Genomic DNA, 24,341 nt, shown 5'->3' with positions numbered 1-24,341 from the left:
CCAGATGTGCATCGGAAACTACTACTGGTCTTTCAGGGACGATCAAACCGTAGACTGTTTGAGACATTACTCCCATGGAGGAAAGTGCGCATGGTGACTGCTGTATTCAATCCCGATGCAATAACAAGTGTTTCATCAACACTATGATAGTCCACAGATTACAGAATGCCTCCAGATGTGCATCGGAAACTACTACTGGTATTCCAGGGAACGATCAAAGCGTAAACATTTTGAGACATTACTCCCATGGAGGAAAGTGCGCATGGTGACTGCTGTATTCAATCTCGATGCAATTACTGTGTTTCATCAACACTCTGATAGTCACAGATTACAGAACGCCTCCTGATGTGCATCGGAAACTACTACTGGTCTTCCAGGGAACGATCAAAGCGTAAACTGTTTGAGACATTATTCCCATGGAGGAAAGGGCGCATGGTGACTGTTATATTCACTCCCGATGCAATATCTGTGTTTCATCAACACTCTGATAGTCCACAGATTAGAGAATGGCTCCAGATGTGCATCGGAAACTACTACTGGTCTTCCTGGGAAAGATCAAAGCGTAGACTGTTTAAGACATTACTCCCATGGAGGAAAGTGTGCATGGTGACTGTTGTATTCAATCTCTAAGCAATTTCTATGTTCCTAAACACTGTGATAGTGAACAGATTACAGAATGCCTCCAGATGTGCACAGGAAACTACTACTGGTTTTCCAGGGAACGATCAAAGCGTAGTCTCTTTGAGACATTACTCCCATGGAGGAAAGTGCGCATGGTGACTATTGTTTTCAATCCGGAAGATATTTCTGTGTTCCTAAACACTATGTAAGTCCACAGATTACAGATTGCCTCCAGATGTGTTTCGGAAACTAATACTGGTCTTCCTGGGAACGATCAAAGCGTAGACTGTTTGAGACCTTACTCCCATGGGGGAAAGTTCGCCTCGTGACTGTTGTATGCAATCCCGATGCAATTTCTGTGTTTTATCAACACTCAGATAGTCCACAGATTACAAAATGCCTCCAGATGTGCATCGGAAACTACTACTGGTCTTCCAGGGAACGATCAAAGCGTAGACTGTTTGAGACCTTACTCCCATGGAGGAAAGTGCGCATGGTGACTGCTGTATTCAATCCCGATGCAATAACTGTGTTTCATCAACACTCTGATAGTCCATAGATTACAGAATGCCTCCAGATGTGCATCGGACACTACTACTGGTCTTCCAAGGAACGATCAAAGCGTAGACTGTTTGAGACATTACTCCCATGGAGGAAAGTGCGCATGGGGACTGTTGTATTCAATCTCGATGCAATTTCTGTGTTTCATCAACACTCTGATAGTCCACAGATTACAGAACGCCTCCTGATGTGCATCGGAAACTACTACTGGTCTTCCAGGGAACGATCAAAGCGTAAACTGTTTGAGACATTACTCCCATGGAGGAAAGTGAGCATGATAAGAGTTGTATACAATCCCGAAGCAATTTCTGTGTTCCTGAACACTCCTATAGTCCACAGATTACAGAATGCCTCCAGATGTGTATCGGAAACTACTACTGGTCTTCCAGGGACGATCAAACCGTAGACTGTTTGAGACATTACTCCCATGGAGGAAGGTGCGCATGGTGACTGCTGTATTCAATCCCGATGCAATAACAAGTGTTTCATCAACACTCTGATAGTCCACAGATTAGAGAATGGGTCCAGATGTGCATCGGAAACTACTACTGGTCTTCCTGGGAAAGATCAAAGCGTAGACTGTTTAAGACATTACTCCCATGGAGGAATGTGTGCATGGTGACTGTTGTATTCAATCCCTAAGCAATTTCTATGTTCCTAAACACTCCGATAGTGAACAGATTACAGATTGCCTCTAGATGTGCACAGGAAACTACTACTGGTTTTCCAGGGATCGATCAAAGCGTAGACTCTTTGAGACATTACTCCCATGGAGGAAAGTGCGCGTGTGACTATTGTATTCAATCCGGAAGATATTTCTGTGTTCCTAAACACTCCGATAGTCCACAGATTACAGATTGCCTCTAGATGTGCATCGGAAACTAATACTGGTCTTCCTGGGAACGATCAAAGCGAAGACTGTTAGAGACATTAATCCCATGGAGGAAACTGCGCATGGTGACTGTTGTATTCAATCCCGATGCAATTTCTGTGTTTCATCAACACTTTGCAGGTCCACAGAATACAGAATGCCTCCAGATGTGCATCGGAAACTACTAGTGGTCTTCCAGGGAACGATCAAAAGCGTAGACTGTTTGAGACCTTACTCCCATGGAGTAAAGTTCGCCTCGTGACTGTTGTATGCAATCCCGATGCAATTTCTGTGTTTTATCAACACTCAGATAGTCCACAGATTACAAAATGCCTCCAGATGTGCATCGGAAACTACTACTGGTCTTCCAGGGAACGATCAAAGCGTAGACTGTTTGAGACCTTACTCCCATGGAGGAAAGTTCGCCTCGTGACTGTTGTATGCAATCCCGATGCAATATCTGTGTTTCATCAACACTCTGATAGTCCACAGATTAGAGAATGGCTCCAGATGTGCATCGGAAACTACTACTGGTCTTCCTGGGAAAGATCAAAGCGTAGACTGTTTAAGACATTACTCCCATGGAGGAAAGTGTGCATGGTGACTGTTGTATTCAATCTCTAAGCAATTTCTATGTTCCTAAACACTGTGATAGTGAACAGATTACAGAATGCCTCCAGATGTGCACAGGAAACTACTACTGGTTTTCCAGGGAACGATCAAAGCGTAGTCTCTTTGAGACATTACTCCCATGGAGGAAAGTGCGCATGGTGACTATTGTTTTCAATCCGGAAGATATTTCTGTGTTCCTAAACACTATGTAAGTCCACAGATTACAGATTGCCTCCAGATGTGTTTCGGAAACTAATACTGGTCTTCCTGGGAACGATCAAAGCGTAGACTGTTTGAGACCTTACTCCCATGGAGGAAAGTTCGCCTCGTGACTGTTGTATGCAATCCCGATGCAATTTCTGTGTTTTATCAACACTCAGATAGTCCACAGATTACAAAATGCCTCCAGATGTGCATCGGAAACTACTACTGGTCTTCCAGGGAACGATCAAAGCGTAGACTGTTTGAGACCTTACTCCCATGGAGGAAAGTGCGCATGGTGACTGCTGTATTCAATCCCGATGCAATAACTGTGTTTCATCAACACTCTGATAGTCCATAGATTACAGAATGCCTCCAGATGTGCATCGGACACTACTACTGGTCTTCCAAGGAACGATCAAAGCGTAGACTGTTTGAGACATTACTCCCATGGAGGAAAGTGCGCATGGGGACTGTTGTATTCAATCTCGATGCAATTTCTGTGTTTCATCAACACTCTGATAGTCCACAGATTACAGAACGCCTCCTGATGTGCATCGGAAACTACTACTGGTCTTCCAGGGAACGATCAAAGCGTAAACTGTTTGAGACATTACTCCCATGGAGGAAAGTGAGCATGATAAGAGTTGTATACAATCCCGAAGCAATTTCTGTGTTCCTGAACACTCCTATAGTCCACAGATTACAGAATGCCTCCAGATGTGTATCGGAAACTACTACTGGTCTTCCAGGGACGATCAAACCGTAGACTGTTTGAGACATTACTCCCATGGAGGAAGGTGCGCATGGTGACTGCTGTATTCAATCCCGATGCAATAACAAGTGTTTCATCAACACTCTGATAGTCCACAGATTAGAGAATGGGTCCAGATGTGCATCGGAAACTACTACTGGTCTTCCTGGGAAAGATCAAAGCGTAGACTGTTTAAGACATTACTCCCAGGGAGGAATGTGTGCATGGTGACTGTTGTATTCAATCCCTAAGCAATTTCTATGTTCCTAAACACTCCGATAGTGAACAGATTACAGATTGCCTCTAGATGTGCACAGGAAACTACTACTGGTTTTCCAGGGATCGATCAAAGCGTAGACTCTTTGAGACATTACTCCCATGGAGGAAAGTGCGCGTGTGACTATTGTATTCAATCCGGAAGATATTTCTGTGTTCCTAAACACTCCGATAGTCCACAGATTACAGATTGCCTCTAGATGTGCATCGGAAACTAATACTGGTCTTCCTGGGAACGATCAAAGCGAAGACTGTTAGAGACATTAATCCCATGGAGGAAACTGCGCATGGTGACTGTTGTATTCAATCCCGATGCAATTTCTGTGTTTCATCAACACTTTGCAGGTCCACAGAATACAGAATGCCTCCAGATGTGCATCGGAAACTACTAGTGGTCTTCCAGGGAACGATCAAAAGCGTAGACTGTTTGAGACCTTACTCCCATGGAGTAAAGTTCGCCTCGTGACTGTTGTATGCAATCCCGATGCAATTTCTGTGTTTTATCAACACTCAGATAGTCCACAGATTACAAAATGCCTCCAGATGTGCATCGGAAACTACTACTGGTCTTCCAGGGAACGATCAAAGCGTATACTGTTTGAGACATTACTCCAATGGAGGAAAGTGCGCATGGTGACTGCTGTATTCAATCCCGATGCAATAACTGTGTTTCATCAACACTCTGATAGTCCACAGATTACAGAATGCCTCCAGATGTGCATCGGACACTACTACTGGTCTTCCAAGGAACGATCAAAGCGTAGACTGTTTGAGACATTACTCCCATGGAGGAAAGTGCGCATGGGGACTGGTGTATTCAATCTCGATGCAATTTCTGTGTTTCATCAACACTCTGATAGTCCACAGATTACAGAACGCCCCCTGATGTGCATCGGAAACTACTACTGGTCTTCCAGGGAACGATCAAAGCGTATACTGTTTGAGACATTACTCTCATGGAGGAAAGTGAGCATGATAAGAGTTGTATACAATCCCGAAGCAATTTCTGTGTTCCTGAACACTCGTATAGTCCACAGATTACAGAATGCCTCCAGATGTGTATCGGAAACTACTACTGGTTTTCCAGGGACGATCAAACCGTAGACTGTTTGAGACATTACTCCCATGGAGGAAAGTGCGCATGGTGACTATTGTTTTCAATCCGGAAGATATTTCTGTGTTCCTAAACACTATGTAAGTCCACAGATTACAGATTGCCTCCAGATGTGTTTCGGAAACTAATACTGGTCTTCCTGGGAACGATCAAAGCGTAGACTGTTTGAGAAATTAAACCCATGGTGGAAACTGCGCATGGTGACTGTTGTATTCAATCCCGATGCAATTTCTGTGTTTCATCAACACTTTGCAGGTCCACAGAGTACAGAATGCCTCCAGATGTGCATCGGAAACTACTAGTGGTCTTCCAGGGAACGATCAAAGGCGTAGACTGTTTGAGACCTTACTCCCATGGAGGTGAGTTCGCCTCGTGACTGCTGTATTCAATCCCGATGCAATAACTGTGTTTCATCAACACTCTGATAGTCCATAGATTACAGAATGCCTCCAGATGTGCATCGGACACTACTACTGGTGTTCCAGGGAACGATCAAAGCGTAGACTGTTTGAGACATTACTCCTAAAGAGGAAAGTGCGCATGGTGACTGTTATATTGACTCCCGATGCAAAATCTGTGTTTCATCAACACTCTGATAGTCCACAGATTAGAGAATGGCTCCAGATGTGCATCGGAAACTACTACTGCTCTTCCTGGGAAAGATCAAAGCGTAGACTGTTTAAGACATTACTCCCATGGAGGAAAGTGTGCATGGTGACTGTTGTATTCATTCCCTAAGCAATTTCTATGTTCCTAAACACTCTGATAGTGAACAGATTACAGAATGCCTCCAGATGTGCACAGGAAACTACTACTGGTTTTCCAGGGAACGATCAAAGCGTAGACTCTTTGAGACATTACTCCCATGGAGGAAAGTGCGCGTGTGACTATTTTATTCAATCCGGAAGATATTTCTGTGTTCCCAAACACTCTGATAGTCCACAGATTACAGATTGCCTCTAGATGTGTTTCGGAAACTAATACTGGTCCTCCTGGGAACGATCAAAGCGTAGACTGTTTGAGACATTAATCCCATTGAGGAAAGTGCGCATGGGGACTGTTGTATTCAATCCCGATGCAATTTCTGTGTTTCATCAACACTCTGATAGTCCACAGATTACAGAATGCCTCCATATGTGCATCGGAAACTACTACAGGTCTTCCAGGGAACGATCAAAGCGTAGACTCTTTGAGACATTACTCCCATGGAGGAAAGTGCGCGTGTGAGTATTGTATTCAATCCGGAAGATATTTCTGTGTTCCTAAACACTCCGATAGTCCACAGATTACAGATTGCCTCTAGATGTGCATCGGAAACTAATACTGGTCTTCCTGGGAACGATCAAAGCGTAGACTCTTTGAGACATTACTCCCATGGAGGAAAGTGCGCGTGTGACTATTGTATTCAATCCGGAAGATATTTCTGTGTTCCTAAACACTCCGATAGTCCACAGATTACAGATTGCCTCTAGATGTGCATCGGAAACTAATACTGGTCTTCCTGGGAACGATCAAAGCGAAGACTGTTTGAGACATTAATCCCATGGAGGAAACTGCGCATGGTGACTGTTGTATTCAATCCCGATGCAATTTCTGTGTTTCATCAACACTTTGCAGGTCCACAGATTACAGAATGCCTCCAGATGTGCATCGGAAACTACTAGTGGTCTTCCAGGGATCGATCAAAAGCGTAGACTGTTTGAGACCTTACTCCCATGGAGGAAAGTTCGCCTCCTGACTGTTGTATGCAATCCCGATGCAATTTCTGTGTTTTTTTTTATCAACACTCAGATAGTCCACAGATTACAAAATGCCTCCAGATGTGCATCGGAAACTACTACTGGTCTTCCAGGGAACGATCAAAGCGTAGACTGTTTGAGACCTTACTCCCATGTAGGAAAGTTCGCCTCGTGACTGTTGTATGCAATCCCGATGCAATTTCTGTGTTTTATCAACACTCAGATAGTCCACAGATTACAAAATGCCTCCAGATGTGCATCGGAAACTACTACTGGTCTTCCAGGGAACGATCAAAGCGTAGACTGTTTGAGACATTACTCCAATGGAGGAAAGTGCGCATGGTGACTGCTGTATTCAATCCCGATGCAATAACTGTGTTTCATCAACACTCTGATAGTCCACAGATTACAGAATGCCTCCAGATGTGCATCGGACACTACTACTGGTCTTCCAAGGAACGATCAAAGCGTAGACTGTTTGAGACATTACTCCCATGGAGGAAAGTGCGCATGGGGACTGGTGTATTCAATCTCGATGCAATTTCTGTGTTTCATCAACACTCTGATAGTCCACAGATTACAGAACGCCTCCTGATGTGCATCGGAAACTACTACTGGTCTTCCAGGGAACGATCAAAGCGTATACTGTTTGAGACATTACTCTCATGGAGGAAAGTGAGCATGATAAGAGTTGTATACAATCCCGAAGCAATTTCTGTGTTCCTGAACACTCTTATAGTCCACAGATTACAGAATGCCTCCAGTTGTGTATCGGAAACTACTACTGGTCTTCCTGGGAAAGATCAAAGCGTAGACTGTTTAAGACATTACTACCATGGAGGAAAGTGTGCATGGTGACTGTTGTATTCAATCCCTAAGCAATTTCTATGTTCCTAAACACTCTGATAGTGAACAGATTACAGATTGCCTCTAGATGTGGACAGGAAGCTACTACTGGTTTTCCAGGGACGATCAAACCGTTGACTGTTTGAGACATTACTCCCATGGAGGAAAGTGCGCATGGTGACTGCTGTATTCAATCCCGATGCAATAACAAGTGTTTCATCAACACTATGATAGTCCACAGAATACAGAATGCCTCCAGATGTGCATCGGAAACTACTACTGGTATTCCAGGGAACGATCAAAGCGTAAACTGTTTGAGACATAACTCCCATGGAGGAAAGTGCGCATGGTGACTGTTATATTCACTCCCGATGCAATATCTGTGTTTCATCAACACTCTGATAGTGCACAGATTAGAGAATGGCTCCAGATGTGCATCGGAAACTACTACTGGTCTTCCTGGGAAAGATCAAAGCGTAGACTGTTTGAGACATTACTCCCATGGAGGAAAGTGCGCATGGTGACTATTGTATTCAATCCGGAAGATATTTCTGTGTTCCTAAACACTCTGATAGTCCACAGATTACAGATTGCCTCCAGATGTGTTTCGGAAAATAATACTGGTCTTCCTGGGAACGATCAAAGCGTACACTGTTTGAGACATATCTCCCATGGAGGAAAGTGCGCATGGTGACTGTTGTATTCAATCCCGATGCAATTTCTGTGTTTCATCAACACTCTGATAGTGCACAGATTACAGAATGCATCCAGATGTGCATCGGAAACTACTACTGGTCTTCCAGGGAACGATCAAAGCGTAAATCGTTTGAGGCATTATTCCCATGGAGGAAAGTGCGCATGGTGACTGTTGTATTCAATATCGATGCAATTTCTGTGTTTCATCAACACTCTGATAGTCCACTGATTACAGAATGCCTCCAGATGTGCATCGGAAACTACTACTGGTCTTCCAGGGAACGATCAAAGCGTAAACTGTTTGAGACATTACTCCCATGGAGGAAAGTGCGCATGGGGACTGTTGTATTCAATCTCGATGCAATTTCTGTGTTTCATCAACACTCTGATAGTCCACAGATTACAGAACGCCTCCTGATGTGCATCGGAAACTACTACTGGTCTTCCAGGGAACGATCAAAGCGTAAACTGTTTGAGACATTACTCCTATGGAGGAAAGTGAGCATGATAAGTGTTGTATACAATCCCGAAGCAATTTCTGTGTTCCTGAACACTCTGATAGTGAACAAATTACAGAATGCCTCCAGATGTGCACAGGAAACTACTACTGGTTTTCCAGGGAACGATCAAAGCGTAGACTCCTTGAGACATTACTCCCATTGAGGAAAGTGCGCATGGTGACTATTGTATTCAATCCGGAAGATATTTCTGTGTTCCTAAACACTCTGATAGTCCACAGATTATAGATTGCCTCCAGATGTGTTTCGGAAACTAATACTGGTCTTCCTGGGAACGATCAAAGCGTAGACTGTTTGAGACACCACTCCCATGGAGGAAAGTCCGCATGGTGACTGTTGTATTCAATCCCGATGCAATTTCTGTGTTTCATCATCACTCTGATAGTCCACAGATTACAGAATGCTTCCAAATTTGCCACGGAAACTACTACGGGTCGTCCTGGGAACGATCAAAGCGTAGACTGTTTGAGACATTACACCCATGGAGGAAACAGCGCATGGCGACTGCTGTTTTCAATCCCGATGCAATTTCTGTGTTTCATCAACACTCTGATGGTCCACAGATTACAGAATGCCTCCAGACGTGCATCGGGAACTACTACTCGTCTTCCAGGGAACGATCAAAGCGTAGACACTTTGAGACATTTCTCCCAAAGAGGAAAGTGCGCATGGTTAAAGTTGTATTCAATCCCGATGCAATTTCTGTGTTTCATCAACACTCTGATAGTCCACAGATTACAGAATGGCTCCAGATGTGCATCGGAAACTACTACTGGTATTCCAGGGAACGATCAAAGCGTAAACATCTTGAGACATTACTCCCATGGAGGAAAGTGCGCATGGTGACTCTGTATTCAATCGCGATGGAATAACTGTGTTTCATCAACACTCTGATAGTCCACAGATTACAGAATGCCTCCAGATGTGCATCGGAAACTACAACTGGTCTTCCAGGAAAGACCAATGCGTAGACTGTTTGAGACATTACTCCGATGGAGGAAAGTGCGCATGGTGACTGTTGTATTCAATCCCGATGCAATTTCTCTGTTTGATCAACACTTTGATAGTCCTCAGATTACAGCATGCCACCAGAAATGCATCGGAAACTACTACTGGTCTTCCGATGAGCGATCAAAGCGTAGACTGTTTGACACATTACTAACATGGAGGAAAGTGCGCAAGGTGACTGTTGTATTCCATCCCGATGCAATTTCTGTGTTTCATCATCACGTTGAAGGTCCACAGATTACAGAATGCCTCCAGATGTGCATCGGAAACTACTAGTGGTCTTCCAGGGCACGATCAAAGCGTAGTCTCTTTGAGACATTACTCCCATGGAGGACAGTGCGTATGATGACTGTTAATTCAATCCCGATGCAATTTTTGTGTTTCATCAACACTCTGATAGTCCACAGATTACAGAATGCCTCCAGATGTGCATCGGAAACTACTACTGGTCTTCCGATGAACGATCAAAGCGTAGACTGTTTGACACATTACTCCCATGGAGGAAAGTGCGCATGGTGACTGCTGTATTCAATCCCGATTCAATAACTGTGTTTCATCAACACTCTGTTAGTCCACAGATTACATAATGCCTCCAGATGTGCATCGGACACTACTACTGGTCTTCCAAGGAACGATCAAAGCGTAGACTGTTTGAGACATTACTCCCATGGAGGAAAGTGCGCATGGGGACTGGTGTATTCAATCTCGATGCAATTTCTGTGTTTCATCAACACTCTGATAGTCCACAGATTACAGAACGCCTCCTGATGTGCATCGGAAACTACTACTGGTCTTCCAGGGAACGATCAAAGCGTAAACTGTTTGAGACATTACTCTCGTGGAGGAAAGTGAGCATGATAAGAGTTGTATACAATCCCGAAGCAATTTCTGTGTTCCTGAACACTCTTATAGTCCACAGAATACAGAATGCCTCCAGATGTGTATCGGAAACTACTACTGGTTTTCCAGGGACGATCAAACCGTAGACTGTTTGAGACATTACTCCCATGGAGGAAAGTGCGCATGGTGACTGCTGTATTCAATCCCGATGCAATAACAAGTGTTTCATCAACACTATGATAGTCCACAGAATACAGAATGCCTCCAGATGTGCATCGGAAACTACTACTGGTATTCCAGGGAACGATCAAAGCGTAAACATCTTGAGACATTACTCCCATGGATGAAAGTGCGCATGGTGACTCTGTATTCAATCCCGACGCAATAACTGTGTTTCATCAACACTCTGATAGTCCACAGATTACAGAATGCCTCCAGATGTGCATCGGACACTACTACTGGTCTTCCAGGGAACGATCAAAGCGTAGACTGTTTGAGGCATTACTCCCATGGAGGAAAGTGCGCATGGGGACTGTTGTATTCAATCTCGATGCAATTTCTGTGTTTCATCAACACTCTGATAGTCCACAGATTAGAGAATGGCTCCAGATGTGCATCGGAAACTACTACTGGTTTTCCTGGGAAAGATCAAAGCGTAGACTGTTTAAGACATTACTCCCATGGAGGAAAGTGCGCATGGTGACTATTGTATTCAATCCGGAAGATATTTCTGTGTTCCTAAACACTCTGATAGTCCACAGATTACAGATTGCCTCCAGATGTGTTTCGGAAACTAATACTGGTCTTCCTGGGAACGATCAAAGCGTAGAGTGTTTGAGACATTAAACCCATGGAGGAAACTGCGCATGGTGGCTGTTGTATTCAATCCCGATGCAATTTCTGTGTTTCATCAACACTTTGCAGGTCCACAGATTACAGAATGCCTCCAGATGAGCATCGGAAACTACTAGTGGCCTTCCAGGGAACGATCAAAAGCGTAGACTCTTTGAGACCTTACTCCCACGGAGGAAAGTTCGCCTCGTGACTGTTGTATGCAATCCCGATGCAATTTCTGTGTTTTATCAAAACTCAGATAGTCCACAGATTACAAAATTCCTCCAGATGTGCATCGGAAACTACTACTGGTCTTCCAGGGAACGATCAAAACGTAGACTGTTTGAGACATTACTCCCATGGAGGAAAGTGCGCATGGTGACTGCTGTATTCAATCCCGATGCAATAACTGTGTTTCATCAACACTCTGATAGTCCACAGATTACAGAATGCCTCCAGATGGGCATCGGACACTACTACTGGTCTTCCAAGGAACGATCAAAGCGTAGATTGTTTGAGACATTACTCCCATGGAGGAAAGTGAGCATGATAAGAGTTGTATACAATCCCGAAGCAATTACTGTGTTCCTGAACACTCTTATAGCCCACAGATTACAGAATGCCTACAGATGTGTATCGGAAACTACTACTGGTCTTCCAGGGACGATCAAACCGTAGACTGTTTAAGACATTACTCCCATGGAGGAAAGTGCGCATGGTGACTGCTGTATTCAATCCCGATGCAATAACAAGTGTTTCATCAACACTATGATAGTCCACAGACTACAGAATGCCTCCAGATGTGCATCGGAAACTAGTACTGGTATTCCAGGGAACGATCAAAGCGTAAACATTTTGAGACATTACTCCCATGGAGGAAAGTGTGCATGGTGACTGCTGTATTCAATCCCGATGCAATAACTGTGTTTCATCAACACTCTGATACTCCACAGATTACAGAATGCCTCCAGATGTGCATCGGACGCTACTACTGGTCTTCCAGGGAACGATCAAAGCGTAGACTGTTTGAGACATTACTCCCATGGAGGAAAGTGCGCATGGTGACTGTTATATTCACTCCCGATGCAATATCGGTGTTTCATCAACACTCTGATAGTGCACAGATTAGAGAATGGCTCCAGATGTGCATCGGAAACTACTACTGGTCTTCCTGGGAAAGATCAAAGCGTAGACTGTTTAAGACATTACTCCCATGGAGGAAAGTGTGCATGGTGACTGTTGTATTCAATCCCTAAGCAATTTCTATGTTCCTAAACACTCTGATAGTGAACAGATTACAGATTGCCTCTAGATGTGCACAGGAAACTACTACTGGTTTTCCAGGGAACGATCAAAGCGTAGACTCTTTGAGACATTACTCCCATGGAGGAAAGTGCGCATGGTGACTATTGTATTCAATCCGGAAGATATTTCTGTGTTCCTAAACACTATGATAGTCCACAGATTACAGATTGCCTCCAGATGTGTTTCGGAAACTAATACTGGTCTTCCTGGGAACGATCAAAGCGTAGACTGCTTGAGACATTAATCCCATGGAGGAAACTGCGCATGGTGACTGTTGTATTCAATCCCGATGCAATTTCTATGTTTCATCAACACTTTGCAGGTCCACAGATTACAGAATGCCTCCAGATGTGCATCGGAAACTACTAGTTGTCTTCCAGGGAACGATAAAAAGCGTAGACTGTTTGAGACCTTACTCCCATGGAGGAAAGTTCGCCTAGTGACTGTTGTATGCAATCCCGATGCAATTTCTGTGTTTTATCAACACTCAGATAGTCCACAGATTACAAAATGCCTCCAGATGTGCATCGGAAACTACTACTGGTCTTCCAGGGAACGATCAAAGCGTAGACTGTTTGAGACATTACTCCCATGGGGGAAAGTGCGCATGGTGACTGCTGTATTCAATCCCGATGCAATAACTGTGTTTCATCAACACTCTGATAGTCCACAGATTACAGAATGCCTCCAGATGGGCATCGGACACTACTACTGGTCTTCCAAGGAACGATCAAAGCGTAGACTATTTGAGACATTACTCCCATGGAGGAAAGTGCGCATGGGGGCTGTTGTATTCAATCTCGATGCAATTTCTGTGTTTCATCAACACTCTGATAGTCCACAGATTACAGAACGCCTCCTGATGTGCATCGGAAACTACTACTGGTCTTCCAGGGAACGATAAAAGCGTAAACTGTTTGAGACATTACTCCCATGGAGGAAAGTGAGCATGATAAGAGTTGTATACAATCCCGAAGCAATTTCTGTGTTCCTGAACACTCTGATAGTCCACAGATTACAGAATGCCTCCAGATGGGCATCGGACACTACTACTGGTCTTCCAGGGAACGATCAAAGCGTAGACTGTTTGAGACATTACTCCCATGGAGGAAACTGCGCATGGTGACTGCTGTATTCAATCCCGATGCAATAACTGTGTTTCATCAACACTCTGATAGTCCACAGATTACAGAATGCCTCCAGATGTGCATCGGACACTACTACTGGTCATCCAGGGAACGATCAAAGCGTAGACTGTTTGAGACATTACTCCCATGGAGGAAAGTGCGCATGGGGACTGTTGTATTCAATCTCGATGCAATTTCTGTGTATCATCAACACTCTGATAGTCCACAGATACAGAACGCCTCCTGATGTGCATCGGAAACTACTACTGGTCTTCCAGGGAACGATCAAAGCGAAAACATTTTGAGACATTACTCCCATGGAGGAAAGTGCGCATGGTGACTGTTATATTCACTCCCGATGCAATATCTGTGTTTCATCAACACTCTGATAGCCCACAGATTAGAGAATGGCTCCAGATGTGCATCGAAAACTACTACTGGTCTTCCTGGGAAAGATCAAAGCGTAGACTGTTTAAGACATTACTCCCATGGAGGAAAGTGTGCATGGTGACTGTCGTATTCAATCCCTAAGCAATTTCTATGTTCCTAAACACTCTAATAGTGAACAAATTACAGAGTGCCTCCAGATGTGCACAGGAAACTACTACTGGTTTTCCAGGGAACTATCAAAGCGTAGACTCCTTGAGACATTACTCCCATGGAGGAAAGTGCGCATGGTGACTATTGTATTCAATCCGGAAGATATTTCTGTGTTCCTAAACACTCTGATAGTCCACAGATTACAGATTGCCTCTAGATGTGTTTCGGAAAATAATACTGGTCTTCCTGGGAACGATCAAAGCGTACACTGTTTGAGACATATCTCCCATGGAGGAAAGTGCGCATGGTGACTGTTGTATTCAATCCCGATGCAATTTCTGTGTTTCATCAACACTCTGATAGTGCACAGATTACAGAATGCATCCAGATGTGCATCGGAAACTACTACTGGTCTTCCAGGGAACGATCAAAGCGTAAACCGTTTGAGACATTATTCCCATGGAGGAAAGTGCGCATGGTGACTGTTGTATTCAATATCGATGCAATTTCTGTGTTTCATCAACACTCTGATAGTCCACAGATTACAGAATGCCTCCAGATGTGCATCGGAAACTACTACTGGTCTTCCAGGGAACGATCAAAGCGTAAACTGTTTGAGACATTACTCCCATGGAGGAAAGTGCGCATGGGGACTGTTGTATTCAATCTCGATGCAATTTCTGTGTTTCATCAACACTCTGATAGTCCACAGATTACAGAACGCCTCCTGATGTGCATCGGAAACTACTACTGGTCTTCCAGGGAACGATCAAAGCGTAAACTGTTTGAGACATTACTCCTATGGAGGAAAGTGAGCATGATAAGTGTTGTATACAATCCCGAAGCAATTTCTGTGTTCCTGAACACTCTGATAGTAAACAAATTACAGAATGCCTCCAGATGTGCACAGGAAACTACTACTGGTTTTCCAGGGAACGATCAAAGCGTAGACTCCTTGAGACATTACTCCCATTGAGGAAAGTGCGCATGGTGACTATTGTATTCAATCCGGAAAATATTTCTGTGTTCCTAAACTCTCTGATAGTCCACAGATTACAGATTGCCTCCAGATGTGTTTCGGAAACTAATACTGGTCTTCCTGGGAACGATCAAAGCGTAGACTGTTTGAGACATTAATCCCATGGAGGAAACTGCGCATGGTGACTGTTGTATTCAATCCCGATGCAATTTCTGTGTTTCATCAACACTTTGCAGGTCCACAGATTACAGAATGCCTCCAGATGTGCATCGGAAACTACTAGTGGTCTTCCAGGGAACGATCAGAAGCGTAGACCGTTTGAGACATTACTCCAATGGTGGAAAGTTCGCCTCGTGACTGTTGTATGCAATCCCGATGCAATTTCTGTGTTTTATCAACACTCAGATAGTCCACAGATTACAAAATGCCTCCAGATGTGCATCGGAAACTACTACTCGTCTTCCAGGGAACGATCAAAGCGTAGACTGTTTGAGACATTACTCCCATGGAGGAAAGTGCGCATGGTGACTGTTGTATTCAATATCGATGCAATTTCTATGTTTCATCAACACTCTGATGGTCCACAGATTACAGAATGCCTCCAGACGTGCATCGGGAACTACTACTCGTCTTCCAGGGAACGATCAAAGCGTAGACACTTTGAGACATTACTCCCAAAGAGGAAAGTGCGCATGGTTAATGTTGTATTCAATCCCGATGCAATTTCTGTGTTTCATCAACACTCTGATAGTCCACAGATTACAGAATGGCTCCAGATGTGCATCGGAAACTACAACTTGTCTTCCAGGAAAGACCAATGCGTAGACTGTTTGAGACATTACTCCGATGGAGGAAAGTGCGCATGGTGACTGTTGTATTCAATCCCGATGCAATTTCTGTGTTTTATCAACACTCTGATAGTCCACAGATTACAGAATGCCTCCAGATGTAAATCGGAAACTACTACTGCTCTTCCAGGGAACGATCGAAGCGTAGAGTCTTTGAGACATTACTCCCATGGAGGAAAGTGCGCATGGTGACTGTTGTATTTAATCCCGATGCAATTTCTCTGTTTGATCAACACTTTGATAGTCCTCAGATTACAGCATGCCTCCAGAAATGCATCGGAAACTACTACTGGTCTTCCGATGAACGATCAAAGCGTAGACTGTTTGACACATTACTAACATGGAGGAAAGTGCGCAAGGTGACTGTTGTATTCCATCCCGATGCAATTTCTGTGTTTCATCAATACTTTGAAGGTCCACAGATTACAGAATGCCTCCAGATGTGCATCGGAAACTACTAGTGGTCTTCCAGGGCACGATCAAAGCGTAGTCTCTTTGAGACATTACTCCCATGGAGGAAAGTGCGTATGATGACTGTTAATTCAATCCCGATGCAATTTTTGTGTTTCATCAACACTCTGATAGTCCACAGATTACAGAATGCCTCCAGATGTGCATCGGAAACTACTACTGGTCTTCCGATGAACGATCAAAGCGTAGACTGTTGACACATTACTCCCATGGAGGAAAGTGCGTCTGGTGACTGTTGTATTCACTCCCGGTGCAATTTCTCTATTTCATCAACACATTGATAGTCCACAAATTACAGCCTGCCTCTAGATATGCATCGGAAATTACTACTGGTCTTCCGATGAACGATCAAAGCGTAGACAGTTTGAGACATTACTATAATGGAGGAAAGTGCGCAAGGTGACTGTTATATTCAATCCCGATGCATTTTCTGTGTTTCATCAATACTTTGAAGGTCCACAGATTACAGAATGCCTCCAGATGAGCATCGGAAACTACTAGTGGTCTTCCAGGGAACGATCAAAAGCGTAGACTGTTTGAGACCTTACTCCCACGGAGGAAAGTTCGCCTCGTGACTGTTGTATGCAATCCCGATGCAATTTCTGTGTTTTATCAACACTCAGATAGTCCACAGATTACAAAATGCCTCCAGATGTGCATCGGAAACTACTACTGGTCTTCCATGGAACGATCAAAGCGTAGACTGTTTGAGACACCACTCCCATGGAGGAAAGTCCGCATGGTGACTGTTGTATTCAATCCCGATGCAATTTCTGTGTTTCATCATAACTCTGATAGTCCACAGATTACAGAATGCTTCCAAATGTGCCACGGAAACTATTACGGGTCGTCCTGGGAACGATCAAAGCGTAGACTGTTTGAGACATTACACCCATGGAGGAAACAGCGCATGGCGACTGCTGTTTTCAATCCCGATGCAATTTCTGTGTTTCATCAACACTCTGATGGTCCACAGATTACAGAATGCCTCCAGACGTGCATCGGGAACTACTACTCGTCTTCCAGGGAACGATCAAAGCGTAGACACTTTGAGACATTACTCCCAAAGAGGAAAGTGCGCATGGTTAATGTTGTATTCAATCCCGATGCAATTTCTGTGTTTCAACAACAGTCTGATGCTCCACAGACTACAGAATGCCTCCAGATGTGCATCGGAAACTAGTACTGGTATTCCAGGGAACGATCAAAGCGTAAATATTTTGAGACATTACTCCCATGGAGGAAAGTGCGCATGGTGACTGCTGTATTCAATCCCGATGCAATAACTGTGTTTCATCAACACTCTGATACTCCACAGACTACAGAATGCCTCCAGATGTGCATCGGACACTACTACTGGTCTTCCAGGGAACGATCAAAGCGTAGACTCTTTGAGACATTACTCCCATGGAGGAAAGTGCGCATGGGGACTGTTGTATTCAATCTCGATGCAATTTCTGTGTTTCATCAACACTCTGATAGTCCACAGATTACAGAACGCCTCCTGATGTGCATCGGAAACTACTACTGGTCTTCCAGGGAACGATCAAAGCGTAAACTGTTTGAGACATTACTCCCATGGAGGAAAGTGCGCATTGTGACTGTTATATTCACTCCCGATGCAATATCTGTGTGTCATCAACACTCTGATAGTGCACAGATTAGAGAATGGTTCCAGATGTGCATCGGAAACTACTACTGGTCTTCCTGGGAAAGATCAAAGCGTAGACTGTTTAAGACATTATTCCCATGGAGGAAAGTGCGCATGGTGACTGTTGTATTCAATATCGATGCAATTTCTGTGTTTCATCAACACTCTGATAGTCCACAGATTACAGATTGCCTCCAGATGTGTTTCGGAAACTAATACTGGTCTTCCTGGGAACGATCAAAGCGTAGACTGCTTGAGACATTAATCCCATGGAGGAAACTGCGCATGGTGACTGTTGTATTCAATCCCGATCCAATTTCTGTGTTTCATCAACACTTTGCAGGTCCACAGATTACAGAATGCCTCCAGATGTGCATCGGAAACTACTAGTGGTCTTCCAGGGAACGATCAAAAGCGTAGACTGTTTGAGACCTTACTCCCATGGAGGAAAGATCGCCTCGTGACTGTTGTATGCAATCCCGATGCCATTTCTGTGTTTTATCAACATTCAGATAGTCCACAGATTACAAAATGCCTCCAGATGTGCATCGGAAACTACTACTGGTCTTCCAGGGAACGATCAAAGCGTAGACTGTTTGAGACATTACTCCCATGGACCAAAGTGCGCATGGTGACTGCTGTATTAAATCCCGATGCAATAACTGTGTTTCATCAACACTCTGATAGTCCACAGATTACAGAATGCCTCCAGATGGGCATCGGAAACTACTACTGGTATTCCAGGGAACGATCAAAGCGTAAACTGTTTGAGACATTACTCCCATGGAGGAAAGTGAGCATGATAAGAGTTGTATACAATCCCGAAGCAATTTCTGTGTTCCTGAAAACTCTGATAGTAAACAGATTACAGAATGCCTCCAGACGGGCATCGGACACTACTACTGGTCTTCCAGGGAACGATCAAAGCGTAGACTGTTTGAGACATTACTCCCATGGAGGAAACTGCGCATGGTGACTGCTGTATTCAATCCCGATGCAATAACTGTGTTTCATCAACACTCTGATAGTCCACAGATTACAGAATGCCTCCAGATGTGCATCGGACACTACTACTGGTCTTCCAGGGAACGATCAAAGCGTAGACTGTTTGAGACATTACTCCCATGGAGGAAAGTGCGCATGGGGACTGTTGTATTCAATCTCGATGCAATTTCTGTGTATCATCAACACTCTGATAGTCCACAGATACAGAACGCCTCCTGATGTGCATCGGAAACTACTACTGGTCTTCCAGGGAACGATCAAAGCGAAAACATTTTGAGACATTACTCCGATGGAGGAAAGTGCGCATGGTGACTGTTATATTCACTCCCGATGCAATATCTGTGTTTCATCAACACTCTGATAGTCCACAGATTAGAGAATGGCTCCAGATGTGCATCGGAAACTACTACTGTTCTTCCTGGGAAAGATCAAAGCGTATACTGTTTAAGACATTACTCCCATGGAGGAAAGTGTGCATGGTGACTGTCGTATTCAATCCCTAAGCAATTTCTATGTTCCTAAACACTCTAATAGTGAACAAATTACAGAGTGCCTCAAGATGTGCACAGGAAACTACTACTGGTTTTCCAGGGAACTATCAAAGCGTAGACTCCTTGAGACATTACTCCCATGGAGGAAAGTGCGCATGGTGACTATTGTATTCAATCCGGAAGATATTTCTGTGTTCCTAAACACTCTGATAGTCCACAGATTACACATTGCCTCCAGATGTGTTTCGGAAAATAATACTGGTCTTCCTGGGAACGATCAAAGCGTACACTGTTTGAGACATATCTCCCATGGAGGAAAGTGCGCATGGTGACTGTTGTATTCAATCCCGATGCAATTTCTGTGTTTCATCAATACTCTGATAGTGCACAGATTACAGAATGCATCCAGATGTGCATCGGAAACTACTACTGGTCTTCCAGGGAACGATCAAAGCGTAAACCGTTTGAGACATTATTCCCATGGAGGAAAGTGCGCATGGTGACTGTTGTATTCAATATCGATGCAATTTCTGTGTTTCATCAACACTCTGATAGTCCACAGATTACAGAATGCCTCCAGATGTGCATCGGAAACTACTACTGGTCTTCCAGGGAACGATCAAAGCGTAAACTGTTTGAGACATTACTCCAATGGAGGAAAGTGCGCATGGGGACTGTTGTATTCAATCTCGATGCAATTTCTGTGTTTCATCAACACTCTGATAGTCCACAGATTACAGAACGCCTCCTGATGTGCATCGGAAACTACTACTGGTCTTCCAGGGAACGATCAAAGCGTAAACTGTTTGAGACATTACTCCTATGGAGGAAAGTGAGCATGATAAGTGTTGTATACAATCCCGAAGCAATTTCTGTGTTCCTGAACACTCTGATAGTGAACAAATTACAGAATGCCTCCAGATGTGCACAGGAAACTACTACTGGTTTTCCAGGGAACGATCAAAGCGTAGACTCCTTGAGACATTACTCCCATTGAGGAAAGTGCGCATGGTGACTATTGTATTCAATCCGGAAGATATTTCTGTGTTCCTAAACACTCTGATAGTCCACAGATTACAGATTGCCTCCAGATGTGTTTCGGAAGCTAATACTGGTCTTCCTGGGAACGATCAAAGCGTAGACTGTTTGAGACATTAATCCCATGGAGGAAACTGCGCATGGTGACTGTTGTATTCAATCCCGATGCAATTTCTGTGTTTCATCAACACTTTGCTGGTCCACAGATTACAGAATGCCTCCAGATGTGCATCGGAAACTACTAGTGGTATTCCAGGGAACGATCAGAAGCGTAGACCGTTTGAGACATTACTCCCATGGTGGAACGTTCGCCTCGTGACTGTTGTATGCAATCCCGATGCAATTTCTGTGTTTTATCAACACTCAGATAGTCCACAGATTACAAAATGCCTCCAGATGTGCATCGGAAACTACTACTGGTCTTCCAGGGAACGATCAATGCGTAGACTCTTTGAGACATTACTCCCATGGAGGAAAGTGCGCATGGTGACTGTTGTATTCAATATCGATGCAATTTCTGTGTTTCATCAACACTCTGATAGTCCACAGATTACAGAATGCCTCCAGATGTGCATCGGAAACTACTACTGGTCTTCCAGGGAACGATCAAAGCGTAAACTGTTTGAGACATTACTCCCATGGAGGAATGTGCACATGGTGACTGTTGTATTTAATCCCGATGCAATATCTGTGTTTCGTCAACTCATTGATCGTCCACAGATTACAGAATGCCTCCAGATGTGCATCGGAAACTACTACTGGTCTTCCATGGAACGATCAAAGCGTAGACTGTTTGAGACACCACTCCCATGGAGGAAAGTCCGCATGGTGACTGTTGTATTCAATCCCGATGCAATTTCTGTGTTTCATCATCACTCTGATAGTCCACAGATTACAGAATGCTTCCAAATGTGCCACGGAAACTACTACGGGTCTTCCTGGGAACGATCAAAGCGTAGACTGTTTGAGACATTACACCCATGGAGGAAACAGCGCATGGCGACTGCTGTTTTCAATCCCGATGCAATTTCTGTGTTTCATCAACACTCTGATGGTCCACAGATTACAGAATGCCTCCAGACGTGCATCGGGAACTACTACTCGTCTTCCAGGGAACGATCAAAGCGTAGACACTTTGAGACATTACTCCCAAAGAGGAAAGTTCGCATGGTTAATGTTGTATTCAATCCCGATGCAATTTCTGTGTTTCATCAACACTCTGATAGTCCACAGTTTACAGAATGGCTCCAGATGTGCATCGGAAACTACAACTGGTCTTCCAGGAAAGACCAATGCGTAGACTGTTTGAGACATTACTCCGATGGAGGAAAGTGCGCATGGTGACTGTTGTATTCAATCCCGATGCAATTTCTGTGTTTCATCAACACTCTGATAGTCCACAGATTACAGAATGCCTCCAGATGTAAATCGGAAACTACTACTGCTCTTCCAGGGAACGATCGAAGCGTAGAGTCTTTGAGACATTACTCCCATGGAGGAAAGTGCGCATGGTGACTGTTGTATTCAATATCGATGCAATTTCTGTGTTTCATCAACACTCTGATAGTCCTCAGATTACAGCATGCCTCCAGAAATGCATCGGAAACTACTACTGGTCTTCCGATGAACGATCAAAGCGTAGACTGTTTGACACATTACTAACATGGAGGAAAGTGCGCAAGGTGACTGTTGTATTCCATCCCGATGCAATTTCTGTGTTTCATCATCACGTTGAAGGTCCACAGATTACAGAATGCCTCCAGATGTGCATCGGAAACTACTAGTGGTCTTCTAGGGCACGATCAAAGCGTAGTCTCTTTGAGACATTACTCCCATGGAGGAAAGTGCGTATGATGACTGTTAATTCAATCCCGATGCAATTTTTGTGTTTCATCAACACTCTGATAGTCCACAGATTACAGAATGCCTCCAGATGTGCAACGGAAACTACTACTGGTCGTCCAGGGAAAGACCAATGCGTAGACTGTTTGAGACATTACTCCCATGGAGGAAAGTGCGCCTGGTGACTGTTGTATTCACTCCCGGTGCAATTTCTCTATTTCATCAACACATTGATAGTCCACAAATTACAGCCTGCCTCTAGATATGCATCGGAAAATACTACTGGTCTTCCGATGAACGATCAAAGCGTAGACAGTTTGAGACATTACTATAATGGAGGAAAGTGCGCAAGGTGACTGTTATATTCAATCCCGATGCATTTTCTGTGTTTCATCAATACTTTGAAGGTCCACAGATTACAGAATGCCTCCAGATGTGCATCGGAAACTACTAGTCGTCTTCCAGGGAACGATCAAATGGTAGACTGTTTGAGACATTACTCCCATGGAGGAAAGTGCGCCTGGTGACTGTTATATACAATCCCGATGCAATTTCTGCGTTTCATCCACAATCTGATAGTCCACAGATTACCGAATGCGTCCAGATGTGCATTGGTAACTAATACTGGTATCCCAGGGAACGATCAAAGCGTACACTGTTTGAGACATATCTCCCATGGAGGAAAGTGCGCATGGTGACTGTTGTATTCAATATCGATGCAATTTCTGTGTTTCATCAGCACTCTGATAGTGCACAGATTACAGAATGCATCCAGATGTGCATCGGAAACTACTACTGGTCTTCCAGGGAACGATCACAGCGTAAACCGTTTGAGACATTACTCCCATGGAGGAAAGTGACCATGGTGACTGTTGTATTCAATATCGATGCAATTTCTGTGTTTCATCAACACTCTGATAGTCCACAGATTACAGAATGCCTCCAGATGTGCATCGGAAACTACTACTGGTCTTCCAGGGAACGATCACAGCGTAAACTGTTTGAGACATTACTCCCATGGAGGAATGTGCGCATGGGGACTGTTGTATTCGATCGCGATGCAATTTCTGTGTTTCATCAACACTCTGATAGTCCACAGATTACAGAACGCCTCCTGATGTGCATCGGAAACTACTACTGGTCTTCCAGGGAACGATCAAAGCGTAAACTGTTTGAGAAATTACTCCCATGGAGGAAAGTGAGCATGATAAGAGTTGTATACAATCCCGAACCAATTTCTGTGTTCCTGAACACTCTGATAGTGCTCAGATTACAGAATGCCTCCAGATGTGTATCGGAAACTACTACTGGTCTTCCAGGGACGATCAAACCGTAGACTGTTTGAGACATTACTCCCATGGAGGAAAGTGCGCATGGTGACTGCTGTTTTCAATCCCGATGCAATAACAAGTGTTTCATCAACACTATGATAGTCCACAGATTACAGAATGCCTCCAGATGTGCATCGGAAACTACTACTGGTATTCCAGGGAACGATCAAAGCGTAAACATTTTGAGACATTACTCCCATGGAGGAAAGTGCGCATGGTGAC

The sequence above is a fragment of the Schistocerca gregaria genome, chromosome 4 (genome assembly GCF_023897955.1).
Source record: "Schistocerca gregaria isolate iqSchGreg1 chromosome 4, iqSchGreg1.2, whole genome shotgun sequence".
Lineage (NCBI taxonomy): Eukaryota > Metazoa > Arthropoda > Insecta > Orthoptera > Acrididae > Schistocerca > Schistocerca gregaria.
This window is presented reverse-complemented; position numbering follows the sequence as displayed.